Source organism: Ambystoma mexicanum, chromosome 11, assembly GCF_040938575.1.
Source record: "Ambystoma mexicanum isolate Mex_15411 chromosome 11, UKY_AmexF1_1, whole genome shotgun sequence".
Classification (NCBI taxonomy): Eukaryota; Metazoa; Chordata; class Amphibia; order Caudata; family Ambystomatidae; genus Ambystoma; species Ambystoma mexicanum.
This window is the reverse complement of record NC_090934.1, coordinates 226,781,528-226,796,616: the sequence shown is the minus strand read 5'-3', so window position 1 is coordinate 226,796,616 and position 15,089 is coordinate 226,781,528. Positions and strand designations below refer to the sequence as shown.

At 48.1% G+C, this 15,089-nt stretch overlaps 1 long non-coding RNA gene across 1 annotated transcript in view; it reads left to right on the top strand.

Moving 5' to 3' along the window:
* Positions 1 to 13,910, top strand: part of LOC138504688 (uncharacterized) — a 92,982-nt gene extending 79,072 nt beyond the window's left edge. The window contains exon 3 of the long non-coding RNA XR_011279901.1: positions 13,573 to 13,910. This is a non-coding gene — a long non-coding RNA (uncharacterized lncRNA). The remainder of the gene's footprint in view (positions 1 to 13,572) is intronic.
* The last annotated feature ends 1,179 nt before the right edge of the window (positions 13,911 to 15,089 follow it).

Sequence of the window (15,089 nt, the reverse complement as noted above, 5' to 3'; positions counted from 1 at the left end):
TAGGCTGCATAATCTAATATCCATGCTCTGCAATAATTGCACATTCCCAAACATTTCTGCATCTCCTTCACTGTTGTGGGTTCTCTTACTGATCTTATTGCTTCTACCCTGTCAGGGATTATTCTCTTTCCGTCTTTCGATATTAGCTGCCCCAAGTATAAGACCTCTTCCTGACAGTATTGTAGCTTTTCCTTGTCCACTTTGTACCCGTTGTTTGCCAGCAGTGACAGGAGTGTTACTGAGTCTTTTCTGCACGTTTCTTCATTCTGTGCGCAGACGAGCAGATCGTCTACATACTGTATGATAGTGCTTTCAACTGATAAATTACCTAGGTCTTCGTGTAGTATGCGGTTGAATATACTTGGGCTCTCACAGTATCCCTGTGGTAATCTGCAATGTTCGTATCTCTTTCCCCCTAAGGTGAATGCCGGCAGGTATCTGCTTTCTTCAGCCAATGGGATGGAGAAGAATGCGTTTTTCAAATCGACCACTGTGAAATGTGATGCCGTTTTTGGGATACTGCATAATATTGAAGCAGGGTTCGGGACCAAAGGGAACTCTTTCTGTATGACGTCATTTAAGGGGCGTAAATGCTGGATCATCCTCCAAGCCCCTCCCTTTGCTTTTTTAATCGGGTAGATACAGGTGTTGCATGGTGAGTTTGAAGGCACTATTATTCCCTGAGCTAATAATGCATTTATTGTCTCTTTTATCCCTTCCTCAGCTTCACGGGACAATGGATATTGCTTTACTCGGGGCAGGATTGCCCCTTGTTTGAGTTTTATGACCACTGGTGTCACTTCATGCAACAACCCCACATCATGGGGGCCTGTTGTCCACAAATTGCCTGGCACCAGTCGCATGTCATCGTCAAAAAATGACGGTGGTGTTCCCACTACTGCCATCAATTGAACTGGAATTTGCCTAGCCTAAATCAAAATGTCACAGGGCATTGCTATTTCCATTATTATTTCACCGTCATTGTCTGAATCAGAGAAGAGATCCTCGTCAGATAAGTATCGTAGGGCAATATTGGCGTTGACGCACAGTACAGTGCGCCATTCACACCCATCTATGTCCATCCCAATCACTGCAATCCTTTTCGCTGACACCTGTACAGCATGCAAGTCTAATGATACCACTGACCCTGGTGCTATGTCTGGGCGCACTATTGGGCGGAAGATGAATTCCGCGGGTATTCTCCAATCCAGCTTTTTTAGCTCAGGAACCACTTGGGCCAGTGTTTTCAAACCTTCAATAAACATTCTTTCATCCACTGGCAGGCCACGTATTTCCGGAGCAGTTGTTTGAGCCTGTACTACCAGCATTACACGTAATGGGCATATTCCTGGTGTTGAACACACTATTCCTCTTTCTGTGAATGATATTGGGCCTCATTCCGAGGCTGGAGGTAAGGGTTAACGGTCACCGTTAATGGCAACGGTGACCATTAACACTTACCACCATATTCCGAGTTCCCTTTTGCGGGTTGGCATTTAACGCCTGCTTTTAGCAGGCGTTAAAAATCCAACCCGCAAAGGGACCTTGGAGTAAATTACGGCACCGTAATTTACCGTGCCGTAATTTACTCCTTCCCCATTCCCATTGAGCCCTATGGGGGCAGGAATGGGGATGGGGAACCGGTATGGTGAATGGGGAATTACCGGTCCCTCCAACCTTGGAATGGACCGGTAATTACTCCATTCACCATGCCGGATTTCCATGGAGTAAATAGCTCCATGGTTGCTTACCATGGTGCTCTTTACTCCATGGATAGCGCCAGCCTCGGAATGAGGCCCCTTGTCATGTTAAGCTTGCTAAGAAGGTCCCTCCCTAGCAAGTTTATTGGCGATTGTTCGTAATACAGTAAGGGTGTTTTTACAGTTTTTTCCCCCACTGTCACATCCAAAGCTTCTGTATAAGGAACTTCAATTACAGCCCCAGAGAACCCCTGCGTCTCTAACTTCCGGTTAGATAACGGAAACCGGCCCTCCCTAATGCATGATTTCTCCGCTCCTGAATCCATCATGAATATTAACTGCTTGTCTCCTATCTGCGCCCCTACCAATGGTTCCTCTGCTGCATCGTAGGTGGTAGATAGGACAGGACACGCAAGTGTTCTCTGTGGGCTGTCCTATGCGGGATGTCTCATTTCCCCCCCCTGGTTGAACACGCTCCCTGAAACTACTGATACCCCACTATAGGGGGCTGGTGCTGGGGCTCCATTTGCTGTTGTCGCTAAAGGGTTGCCTGGGGTGTAGTGCATAGTGTCATTGTTCTGTGGGTGATTCTGTGTTCTGTATTGGTGTCCCTGCCGTTGCTCATGGTACCCCTGCCCTGGGTCCCTTTGTTGTTGTCCCATTGGGAGACCAAATGGGCTTCCCGGATGAGGATGGCCATAGTGTTCTACCTCTGGAAACCTGTTGTTTGGTCTACTACTGCACTCTCTGGAAAAGTGCCCCCACCTCCCGCAGTTCCAACAACTTCCTTGTGCACCTCTGGGACCCTGCCATCCGTTTCCTCCCATTCCCCAATACCCTTGTCTACCCCCTCTTCAGCCCCTGTACCCACCTCGTCCCCCTCGAGGGGCCCACTCTTGCCACTGCGGACCTCCACTCTGCTCCTGCTCGTTCCACTGCCTCTGCCCTGCTCCTATCCAATTCGTTGCCATCCTCCCTTGTATTGCTACCAGCCCCTCCTTCTCATCATCTCCCTCCCTGCTGTGTGGGAGCGCGGCTACTGCTGCAGCGACCTTCACCAGCTTTGTCTGTACTAGTTTTGCTTCGTCTGCCAATCTTCTCTGCGCCACCTCCTTTTCCCTTTCTTTTATCAGTTTACATTGGTGAACTATTATGCTCTGAATTTCGGGCCAACCTTTTGCTTCAATACCTGCTATTTTGTCGAGTGCTTTTTGCACCTCTTTTGGGAGCCCCCTCTTTATTATAAAGTAGAATAATGATGTTGATTGATACCAGGGCGTGCCCGTTTTGGCTCTCCACATCTCTTGGACTCGAAAAATGTAATCCATAGCATCTTCCCCGTCATTCATTGTACATTGAATTACTGACTGCAAATCTGGGGTGTCTGGAAACGTTTCCCGTAAGGCATCCCACACCCTGGCACGTACTGTATTGAAAGAGGCACCATCATGACGATCGCAGTCTAACATTACTCCCGGGAAGCCAGCTTTTACCCATACTCTGTCAGCTTGATCCCCAACTGCTGATACTAGCAAACTCTTCACGTCGCCTATTGCTAGAGGTACCCCGGCTGTGTGTTTCTCAAAGGCATATATCCACTAGCTTGCCCCTCCTGATAGCGGGGGCAATAATTTTAACAAATTGGCCTTATCCATCTGAGCCCAGGGCATGTAATTCGGCCTCCCTCCTCCTCTATGTATTAATGGGAGTTGTAACCTCCCCTTTGCCGTTGTATCTGCACTCACCTTTATTCCTGATTTTCCAAATGGCGCCATTTTTCCCAACCTGTTCCTTAGTCACCCTGTCCACTCCTCGTCCATCGTTCTCATTGAGCACGCGCCATCCAACTCCTCGCTTCCCCCACCCATTGCCACACTTAGCCTTTCACCTTCTTCTAAGTCATCCCCTATATCACACAATAGCTCCTCTCTACCTCCTGTCGTCCTTACCTCATCACCACTACACCCCTCTCTTCCCCCTAGTTCAATTATCCGTGTTGGTTCTTCTTCTATCCTAAACAGTATCTCTCCTTTTTTCCATCCTTCTCCAAATGTCCTATTCTCACTCTGCGCTCCTGATGCAGGCTCTGATCTAGCGGCATTGATTGCAGTCCACTCGCATATACTTTTTATTCTCGAGAGCTCGTCTTTGGCTATAGAGAGTCTGGATTCTAGATCTCCTGTCAATTTCTCTATATCCACCCTTGGTGTACTTACCTGCTCTCATTCCCTATGACTCTCATCTGGTGGGGGTGCAGTTGGCCCTTGAGTGGTAGTGGTTGTCGTTGGGGGTACATAAGTTGGGTCACTATATCCCTCTGCGGGCACTGGCTTATTTAGTATTGGGTACAGCCTAGTTACCTCTATCGGTGGCTTCCCTTCTGGAAATACCTTGTCATCTTTTGGTATCAGTAATGGGTTGTCAGTAGTAGATGGTAGGTCAGTATCTAATTCCCTTTTCTTAGGTGGGGGTATTTCTTCAAACAGTCTCCATAGGTCTAATATTTCTCTCCTATTGTGAAGCTGCTTGCCCTTATATTTCAAACAAATGCATGTTGCTACCATATCTCAGACGCCCTTGTCAAATGATCCCCCTTCGGGCCATATCTGAGGTAATCCTTCCCCCTTCAACTCTGTGATCCACTGTTCATGATATTTCTTAATCCGTTCTGCGTACCCAGGTAGGCTCTTACAAATATGTGATAAGGGTGTTTCTGCCCCCATACTTCGTACTTACTGGATACTAGTGTACCTCTCTATGTATGTCTGTCTTTTAGTATGGACGTATCACCATATGAATTCACGTACTTATGTCTTATTGAGCATGGGCGTGTTTTCCCGCCACCTGTACAGTACGAGAATGGCTGCACACAGCCTCTATTCTATACTCTTTAGGGGGCACGTACAAGAGCAAACCATCAATAACTGTGACAATTGAGCCCAGCAGATCAAAGAAATGAACACTCACTTTACCACATTACACTCTTCTTTCTGATATTTCTCCTGGTCACACTTACCGTAACCATACCACAATTACGTATTTCTGACCACCTTTACACACTTATTATATCAAATATGTTCTGACATATACAATGCATACACACTCATAAGCAGCACTCTATTCACAGCCCAGTTTGTCCTCCCTTTCCTCCCTTGCCAACTGTCCCTGTCCGTCTTAATCTGATATATATATTCGTCTCCTAATTTTGATGTAAAATTATTTTTCTACTTACATTATATCTTTGTTTGTACTAACCCGCTTTTATTTTCCCGTAAACCCAGAGAGAAAAATAGAAATAGTAGCAGTCACTAATGTATTTTCCGTGTCTTCCTTTACCAGACACCTTTATCTCATATTCCACTTCTTCATATATTCCCAGTACTAGTCAAGATAGCACTATGCGGCACCGCCTTCCACCCCCTTGAGGAGCTAGGTTCCCGTCTCTTTATCTCTGTTCACCTCTTAATCCTAATGGCCATATGCAAAGAAAAAGCAAAGAAAGTTTAGGATGGTCCTTAGTAGACCCAAAGTGCCCCCCTTTCAACCAGCCTCGTTCCCTGTCCTATATTTCCTCCCTTACTCCCTTTATGGTCACTCGCACTCAATACTCACGTGCCCGTCTTGAACCGAGAGTCTCCGAAACTGGGTCAGTTCAGGCAGTTTTGCCGTTTGCTCAACGGTCGGCCCCGGCTCTGGCGAACGGTACTCAAAGGGGATTTTTCAACCGGGATCCCGTACCCTCTCTGTGGTGAGTGCGCACTTTTGAGCGTACCGGTCGCCGTTGGCGGGCAGCCTCCCGGAGCCGGCGCACCGTGCGTATCCCTTTTCGACCAGAGATTTTCGTGCCAAAGGGGACGGTAGGGATATATATATATATATATATTACGAGAGAAGTTAAAATCACGCTTTCGGGGTCACCACTGAAGGCAGGCGTCCCCAGATAGCACGATCCTCCCCACAATGAGAGACAATAATGGACTCTCCCAGGATGGGAATAAGGCCAGGACAAAGTGCGGGTGAGCTTAAATGGAAGTTTATCAATCAAAATAGGGCATGCAAAGAACTCTGTAAACTCCGAGAGCGCTCTGTCTGACAATAGCAAAGACGGCGTATATATTTACAAAAAACATCATAAGAACCTACATACTGTAGGGGGCACAAGTTCGTGGGGATTGGGTGGCGACGACTAGCTATAGGTGCTGCTGCGATGTGGTTTGCCGCGGCTGGAGGTATTGTTGTGCCAACCGTGATCAGTGTCAGAGATGAATGTCTTTCCTGACTTTCTGCCCTAGGGCCACGCACACGGCAGTCATTCAACATTGCATTATTATCTTCCCTGGTAAATCTTCCAATAGGTTATTCTACAGGTTAACACAACACAGGAGGAATGCACCTAGAGTGGGGTCTGTTGGCGATTCATCAATACATGGTTACCATCGTCCTGTTGACCGGGTATCAGAGGTCGTGGTGTTGGGTCTCGGGGCATGGGACAGGCGGTCCGTGTTATCATGTCTTGTTAGAAGTCATTATGGATGTGTTCCTGTAATGTTGCCATAATATTGGGTGTCCTAATTTTACAGGGGCCATTAACCTAAGGTGAGCCGGTGGGTCGTGGAGCCTAAGAAAGGGCGCCTTTGGATCTGTGTTTTAAGGCTGGGGTTTACTGCTGGGTTGTAAATAATTCAGGTGGCAGGCCGTGGCCTTGGGTGCTGCGGGGGAATGTGAATGCTTGAAGCGGCTCCAGCCGAGTTGCGGGAGGTGGAGCAGGGCAGCACAGGCCTCTGCTTTTTCATCTTGCCGGCTTCACTGGGAGGAAGGGGGAATGGCCTTGCGTGTGCTCACAAAGGTATTTTCCTCGTGTGTTGCAGACTTTAGGTGGAAGAGACATAAACATTCATATAATATACAATACTCATTGAGTATTTCCAAAGCTCACGTTTTTGACATTGCTAGTGCCATCCACATGGCCAATTTGAGCACATTACTTGTACACTACGTTTTTAGCAACTACAACATTTTGATATATGCTTATACATACACGGTAAGTGAGGTAGTAGTAAGGTTGGTGGAGCACGCAGGAACAACCCACCACTGAGACTGGCGGCAGTGGCACATAGTGGGCTTGGACACACATATGGTGCATTTTCGTGCACCCCTTACATGAGCCCTCAATATGGTTGCATTTGTCTTCCTTTGCACTCTAGCAGCATTAGTTCAGTTTTGGCGCGGGACCGTGGGGTGCAGTCTTCTCGATAACACACATAACATGAAAAACCACCGGGACGCTTTTACCATTTGCGCATAGCCACAGGGATGTGGGTGCTTCATCCCTAATGTCATATGAGCACCCATCCTGCCATTTTCATATATTTTACAGGTTTTTTAGTCAGAGAGGTTGTGGAGAGAACGCTTTCATCACAGGTGGTTTGCTCATTAGTATTTGGGGACTTTGCTTTTGTCAGGGGACCATTGTACAGTTCTTGTCCACCCAGGCCCTGCTGGCCGGGTCATGCTGGAAACAGCGATACACTGCGGAAGGTGAAATGTTACAGTGTTGGTATCTAACACTAGCTCATGTCCGTCAGTTCGTGGGAACGGGCTCTTAGCGGATCTGCCAGGGAGCTGTGGCCACAGGGATAAGTGATACTCTCCAAGGGTGGGGGCCATGCAGCAGTGCACAGGGCTCAAGCCATTTTTATTATACAAAATGGTTTCCAGGGCCTAGCTAAATTGAGCAGGTCGGGTCAATGTCTTCAGCCAGTACCCCACCCGCCACCTGGGCCCTGGTGGCAGGGAGGACAATTGATGAACCTCACCGGGGGAGAAGAGGCAGGGGAGGGGGGTCTCCTGGACCAGTCCTCCCGTACACTCCGCAGACAATAACAAGGAAAGAAGAAGGAAAAGAGGAGGGGGGCACAGGGAGAGAGAAATCAGAGAGGCAGGAAAAAGGAAATGAGCAGCTAGGTAACTGTGAAGAACATAATTCAATAATATACAAAGTAATCTCTGATGTTCGACGAAATCTTCCTTCTCCGAGTAGGCAACACAGAATCCCCTCTTTCTGCCCACTGTCTCAATCCTCTGTGGATTCCTGAACTTGGAATGTCATTTAATCACTTTGCAATGCGCTCTGACCCGGACCCAATCTCCTTCCCTAAACATAACGTCCTGGGTGGCTTTGACACAATCATAATAATCCTTGTATTTTGCCAGTTTTTCTCTCACTATCTCAGAATATACTCTGGCCCTCATCATGCAAACGGTTCAATTTCAGTTGTGAGTCATCCTGTACGCATGCAATGTCTCCTTAAGAGCATCTCTCCATGTAAGTGAATTTTCCACTGCCAACTGGATCATCCCCTTCATGAAACCATTCATGCGCTCCACAAGACCATTTGCCATGGGATGGTGTAATGACATGCACTTATGCTTAATCCCACAATCTCTCACAAATCTGTGCATGTCCTCAGAAATAAACTGTGCTTCATTATCAATTACTATCTCCTCCAGGCCCCTCTCCCTGCTGAACACTACTTCCAAAAATGTCACTATTTTCATGGCAGTTACATTCTCTTACATGATGCACCATTCTACCCATGTAGACATATAGTATATCAAGACCACTATGCAGACTTTGCATCTCTCCAAACCCTCAGACAGTCCTGCAATGTCCATCACAAGTTTTTTCCATACTGAATCTGGCACATGTACTGGTGTTGGGGTGGTTAATAAAGTTAATAAAGGTCTGAATGGGAAGGAGGATTTTGCGTTACGCGCACCATATGGGTGACTGGGGTGACAGCGATGTTGGCGCGATGCTGTAATTTAGCATGCATCTAGCGTAGTTAATAAGGAAGGGATAAGTGTTACTATTAGTGTTACTTTGTGTTTAAGTTGATATATTTTAGATTTGCATGCACACAGCAATATAATTTCAAATCTGCTAATGTAGGTGTGCAGCGTGCCACGAAGCACCTAAAAGATGAGCAGCGAGGAGCTTCATATGCACATGCATGATAGGAGATTTGAAATGGAGAAACCACTGTGAGAGGAGGCTGTAGTCTTGAACATACATGCACAGACATACATACATTGAGGTCTTCATGGAAATGTGTTTGGGACAGTTGGGATACACATGGTACATGGTGAATACACAAATCTGTAAGCTGTGAGTCCTCTCATAGCTAGGGATTGTGCAGGCCCAGGAACCTGGGGTGGTGTGATAAACTCTGTGTGACCAGGAAAGCTGGTTGCGCAAGGTTGAAGGCTGAGGAAATGCAGCAGGCAGCTGTGATAATATCAAATGGTCAGTTTCAGAGCAGGCTCAGGTTTTTACAACTTGGTACTATTGTGGATTGGATATGTAATCTTTTTAAGTACATGGGAGCCTGTTATTCAGTGTCCAGGGAAGTCTGGTCACCTGGTAGGGTCAGTTTGGGGCTGAGTAATGAACCCAGTGGAAGGGATGCTTAAGGGCAGAGTGAACATATGGTTTAGGGTTTTGATCAGGTTTTCAGGAATGACCAGGATGTTCCGAGAGGCCATGTGTGCTGAATTGGTAGTCATATTGATTAGTGTGAATTAAGGATACCAGCAAGTCTGGGTGAATAAGATATTTATCACCCGTTGAAAGGAAACTTGTTTGTTCCTCCCCCTCCTCATATTATTGAACTGTCCTTGCAAAAACCATGTGTTTCACGTTCGGGGTTAGAGGTGCCTAGCCAGTTGGAACTTTTAATGAATTATGTTTGTTGTGTGAATGTGTAACTATGAAACAATGTTGTGGCCTACTACAGAAAGATCCCAGAAAGGGGTGTGCTGTAAATATGAGCTGATGCCAATATATTTTGAAAGGAGATGTAGTTAAATAAATGTGTCGAATGAGAGCGTGGCAACTATGGGGGAGTACATTTCATTGTATAGGTTTGACAGACATGTGTAGGGGAGTGTTTTAACTGTTGCAAAATGTATATAATGTAAGATATTTGTGTGGTTCAGGGAGACTCGGGTTAGTTTGACTCAACAGCGTCATCTAGCTTCTTCCGGACGTTTATACAATAAACTTGCTCTACAGACAAAGGTGCACTCGTTTTTTAAGAGCTGGGCCTACTTTGGGTTATGGAGATCAGAGGTCCACCCCCACACTGGACGAAGAGGTGCAACATTTGCCCTTTTGGATTTGTCACTGAGAGCTCTCCAGTGCTGCTCTAGAAGAAGCCATGGGGAGACTCTAGAACGGCACAGGAAGAGCCATAATCATAAAGGACCTCCCATGCAGGATATGAAGGGTGTTCCCTGCTGACTAACAGGGGTCATAAAGAAAATCGGAAAGGCCCTAGTTCAAATTAAAGGTGACAACACATTTCCTAGAAAGGAATAGGTTCCAACTTAATTTACACATACAAAAGTAATTTTCCCACGTCACCAGTGTGACATTTCTGGAAGCCATTGGCACAAAACTCTTGTGAGGAGTGCTGGAAATTGTTCTTTTTTTACTGTGAGATCCAACCAGACACTGGGGTTTAAAGCAAAGTAGAAAAGGTGCAAACCTTTTAAACCTAAAAAGCCTGTACACAAATATGTCCTGTAGAGTACTGTCAGCATTAGCAGACTAAGCTCATTACCATGCGGGCCTTGAGTTACAAAGCATACACAGACTCAAATGACTGTGACACATACACTGCTAATGAGTGGCATTCTTCTTTATTCACGTCCCTCACATAACTGAAACTGAAACCCCTTTCCTTCCCTCATCCCGCACCCCTCCCTAGCCCAATGTCACTTCCCTCAACATTTGGGCATGCACATGAACCACCCACATAACAATGCAGGAGGACGCGGGGCTCGCACGTCACAACATGACATCTCCCCCTTTTTAACATGCTGTATCACTTGCACTTTCACCCCATCTCTTCAATTAGTCTTTGAGGTTTCATGCGGCATCATTGAGGCCTCATGGGGAGAAGGAGTTCCTGTATGGGTGGCTGTTCCCCTCCAATATTCTCTTCTCCTTCCGACTGCTCCCCATCTCCTTGATAGGGATCATCTGAGAGCGGGCCATCTGTACTGTCGTACGATTGTTCCCACCCGCGGGGTATAATGCCCGCAAGTCTCTTGAAATGGGAGGAGTTCCTTGTTATGGAGTGCTGGTGTTTTCCGCTGGCAGTTATCATGGTGCCCTTTTTGCTGGTTACTACCAGCCATTCAGGCACAAATGTTGGGTCTTCCTTTCTCACTGACGGCTGGCATACCACCACATGATCTCCTGGTTCGATTTCACACTCTTTCGCCCCTCGTCGTGTGTCGGCTCTCTCCTTCATTCTTTCCTTCTGTTCCTGGTCTCGAACCCTGACCTGTTGTTCTAGGGGTACGGCCTGCATTGGAACGGGGGCTTTAGGCAGTCACGTTCTCACAGCTCAATGAAACACAAGGTCAGATGGGCTAACTCCTGTGGTGCTGTGTGGCGTGTGGCGGTATTCAGTAGGAGTTGGTACAGCACCTGCTCGAATGGTTTATTGACTAGGTTAGCTATCTGCGGGGTTCTCTTAACATTGGCCATGAACCGTTCCACAATGCCATTGGCCTGGGGCCAGCACGGGTTTATCTTTTGGTGTTGTAACCCCATGTAGTGTGCAAAGTTTTCGAAGTCAAGGCTCATGAACGGTGAGCCGTTGTCAGACTTTATTACCTTCGGTATCCCATAGGTCGATAGCATGCGGTCTAGTGCTGGGATGACGCATGTCACAGCTGTGGATTCGATCAGTTGTGCATCTTGGAAGCAGGAGTGTTTGTCAATTAGCACCACCACATATGTTCCATTGCGTAGGGGTCCGAAGATATCCACGGCCAGTTCTTTCCAGAAGCTTTCTGGGAGCTGGGACATTTGCAGTGGGTTGGGTGCAGCAATTGAGCCACCAGAGCACAGATGTTGCACCTGCCGCCGACCTCCTCTATTGGGGCCTCCAGTATGGGGAACCACACCTTTTGACATAGGAGGCGTTTTGTGGAAACTACCCCCCAGTGTCCTTCGCTCGCCAGCGTGACTGTCTGTCCTCGCAGTGATGATGGAATGTTGACCTTCCAGCCCTTCATGATGATGTGATCGTTCACCACCGTCAGTTCGTCTTTCACCAGCTCCAGGGACCTTATGTGATCTCTCACAGACTTTTGCTCCTGTCTGGTCTGATGTGTGATGTGCGCCAATTTACCCGTTTTGCTGCAGTGGGTCACTATCGCTAGGGCTGGGTCGTTTTTTCCAATTCTTTTCGTAGGGTGGCCCAATCCACTGGTAGTAGGTTGCAGGTGATGAGTGACATAATTAATTTAGGCATCAACAATGGAAGGGCCCGCTTGTGGGGGACTCGTAGGGTGCCTGGATAGGTAATCTGTGGGGTTGCTTTCTTTGTCCGGGCGATGTACAATGTCAAACTTGAAGTCCTGTAGCCACAGTCCCGATCTGGCTATTCTGAGGGGCATTCTCGCCTTGGGGTCACCGAATATCATCAGGAGGGCCTGATGGTCGGTGATGACTGTTAACGCCATCCCATACAGGAAGAGGTGAAAGTACTTTCAGGCCCACACCACTGCCAGTCTCTCTTTCTCTGCCTGGGAGTATACCTGTTCAGTGGTCGTGAGGCTCCTGCTTACGTAGTCCACTCTGAACCTGCCGTTTGGGTCCGAGAGGTCCCGCTGCGTTAGAATGGCACCAAGACCGATTGGGCTGGCATCGAGGATGACTTCAGTCTTCCTGTCTGCGCTGAAATAGGCCATGTCCTCTGCCTTGGAAATGTTGTTTCGAATGGTTTCCCAAAGTGCGTTGGCAGTCCGCTGACCACTCGAAAAGCTGGTCCTTCCGTGTGAGTAGGGGGAGGGGCTTGCTGACTGTGGCATAATCTTGCAAGTACCTCAAGCAGTAGCTCGCTAGTCCCAGAAATTAACTCAATTCGGACACGTTTTGTAGTGGTTGGGTGGTGTTCAATGCTGCTGCCTTTTAGGGTTCTGGCCTCATGCCTTTCTCCGAGAATATGTGGCTGAAAAATCTGAGCGAGCCTTTTCTGAATTCACTTTTCGCTCTGTTGAGTGCCAGCCCAGCCGCCTTAAGTGCTGAGCAGACTTTATGTAGGGCCGCATCTTGTTCCTCTTTTGATTTGCTTACCTCATCCCGCTGCCTCCCTAGCCCAACGTCACTTCCCTCAACATTTGGGCCTGAACATGGGCCACCCACATAACGATGCAGGAGGCCGCGGGGCTCACCACCTCACGATGTGACAAGTGCAATCTTAGCAATGGATTGTGTTGATATCCCTTTTGAGGGAGTCTTGACCACGTCATGACATGCTCCTAGTAAAAGGAGCCTCAGACCAGCACGTGCGGTAGGTAGTAAGAGGCTGACCGGCCCCCATAGGGGGCGCTAGAGGGACAGCCTATATAGCAGGCTGACCCTCTGGCCACCCCCTTCCGGGGGTTGGTCTAGCCTCTACTCTTCCTCCCCTTGGGCGGAAGGGGCGTCCCCGGGGAACTGGCTTCCGGGCTAGTGGACCGGAGACGCTTAGAAGGGCAGGAGCCGCTGGTGCTCAGTCTCTTTGAGCAAGCAGCTCCGCCGTCAAGTGATCACCCACCCACCCGCTCCATATTTTAGAACAAAGGGACTGAATGCATAAGGAGTATTGGTCTGAGGACAACTGAGTTTTGCGTTAAGCTGTGAGTAGCCTTTTATGTACATATAAAATAATCTGTAGATTCATGGTGTTGCGTTCGCAGCACCGACAGTAATGGTTCATGTAGAAGTTGATTCAAAAGTACTGTATAAAAAATTAGTATTGTGTTGTGTGATGAGATGTTAATTTCTTTTGTAAATTTTCCTTTGTTGCAGGCGGAGTATCGGGGCGGTCCTAGCCATTGAGGGACTTCACGCTGCAGCTTCGGCGGCGCGGGATTGGCCGGGCTCGAGCCGATCCCTTGACGGGCACTGACTTCTCTTCCTTAGGGCTCTAGGCTAACAACCTCCTGGTCAGTGCCCATGAGTGTCATGCTGGTAGTAACCAGTGTTAGCTGGTAGTAACCAGAAGTTTGTTAGTTTTTGCTGGTGGCAAATAGGATGACATGGTTCACCTGTAACTTGACTTTAATTATTATGTGGCTGGCACCGTCCCAAATTATTGTCTTGCTCCTAATAAACTGCCACCGTGTACTTTCCAAAGATCTTACAAAGTTGTCTGTGTCTACTTATTCTGGTATCTGGTACACTGACCAAAGGAGGTGGGGGTGTCTAGTGGGGATCTCCCCGCTATGGCGCCGTACTCCATGAATGAAGTATCTGTGTCTTCTCAGTTGTTTTATGGAATGCCGTGTGATCATGGCACTGTCTGAGGGAACTCTGTGTGATCATGGACCCAGCCTGTGAAGCCCTTGTGATCACGGCAAGATCATTCCCCATGTGTGCCCACAGACTCCCCCACAACAGGGATATCACAGGGCTCCCTAACAGGGTCTGAAGTGGCCTTGTGTGTAACTGTCACTCGTAACCGTACGATTTGTGTCCCGGATTCGGCAATGAATAGCGTGTGTGGGTTTCCTCATGTTGGCAGATACAGGAAGTTCTGTCCCAATGCCAATCTTTCCTTGACAGGAAAAACCCCAATAACGAGATTTATTTTGAATGTGGGTCACCGTACTCGCCATGCTGTAGCCTGCATTATGTTTTCGTTTTGTTGTTGTTGCTGCCTGTCTGCTCAAATCCACCCTCACTTCGTGTGTGCATGCCGCTGCTGCCGGGCATTTCTCCCACCGCAGGCTCCTGCCTTGCTTCTCTCTCTTTGTCCGATTCCGCACCCCACCCCCTCCCCTTGCCCTTCCCTGCGGTGCTTCGCTAATGCCCCTTGCTCCCCCGCAGTTTTGATGGAGTGCGGGCAAGAGGAAGGCTGGCGGCTAGAGACGTAGGTGGGAGCTTGGCAGAGGCGACAGCATAATTTATCGGCGCAGCGGTTCCCGCAGTGAATTCACCAGACGAGGTTTATATTCCATACAGAATGAGCTTTCCGAATACCACCGGTTCCGGTCTCACCCGAGCGTTTCCCAGAAACCTATAGGTGCCGGATAGAGTTTTCCCACAAGGGCACAGCTGCCGAAAGATGAGCTTTACGTGAAAACCACACCCATTCTGTATTAGTACGCGGATGCTCGGCTGCAGCAGGGCTTTGAGGGTTGCCCAGTGTCATGCACGTTCACGCAGGGCCGTCACAGGTAAGGCCCAAGCCAAAACTATTGGTGAGGGCCCCCTTACTATTTGTTTGCACTGGCCCTGCAGCGCCACCACCAGGAGACATGAAAACTCTCCTTTGAGTTTATGGGCGAGGAACAAGCCATGTTCAAGTCAATAATCATGGAAAA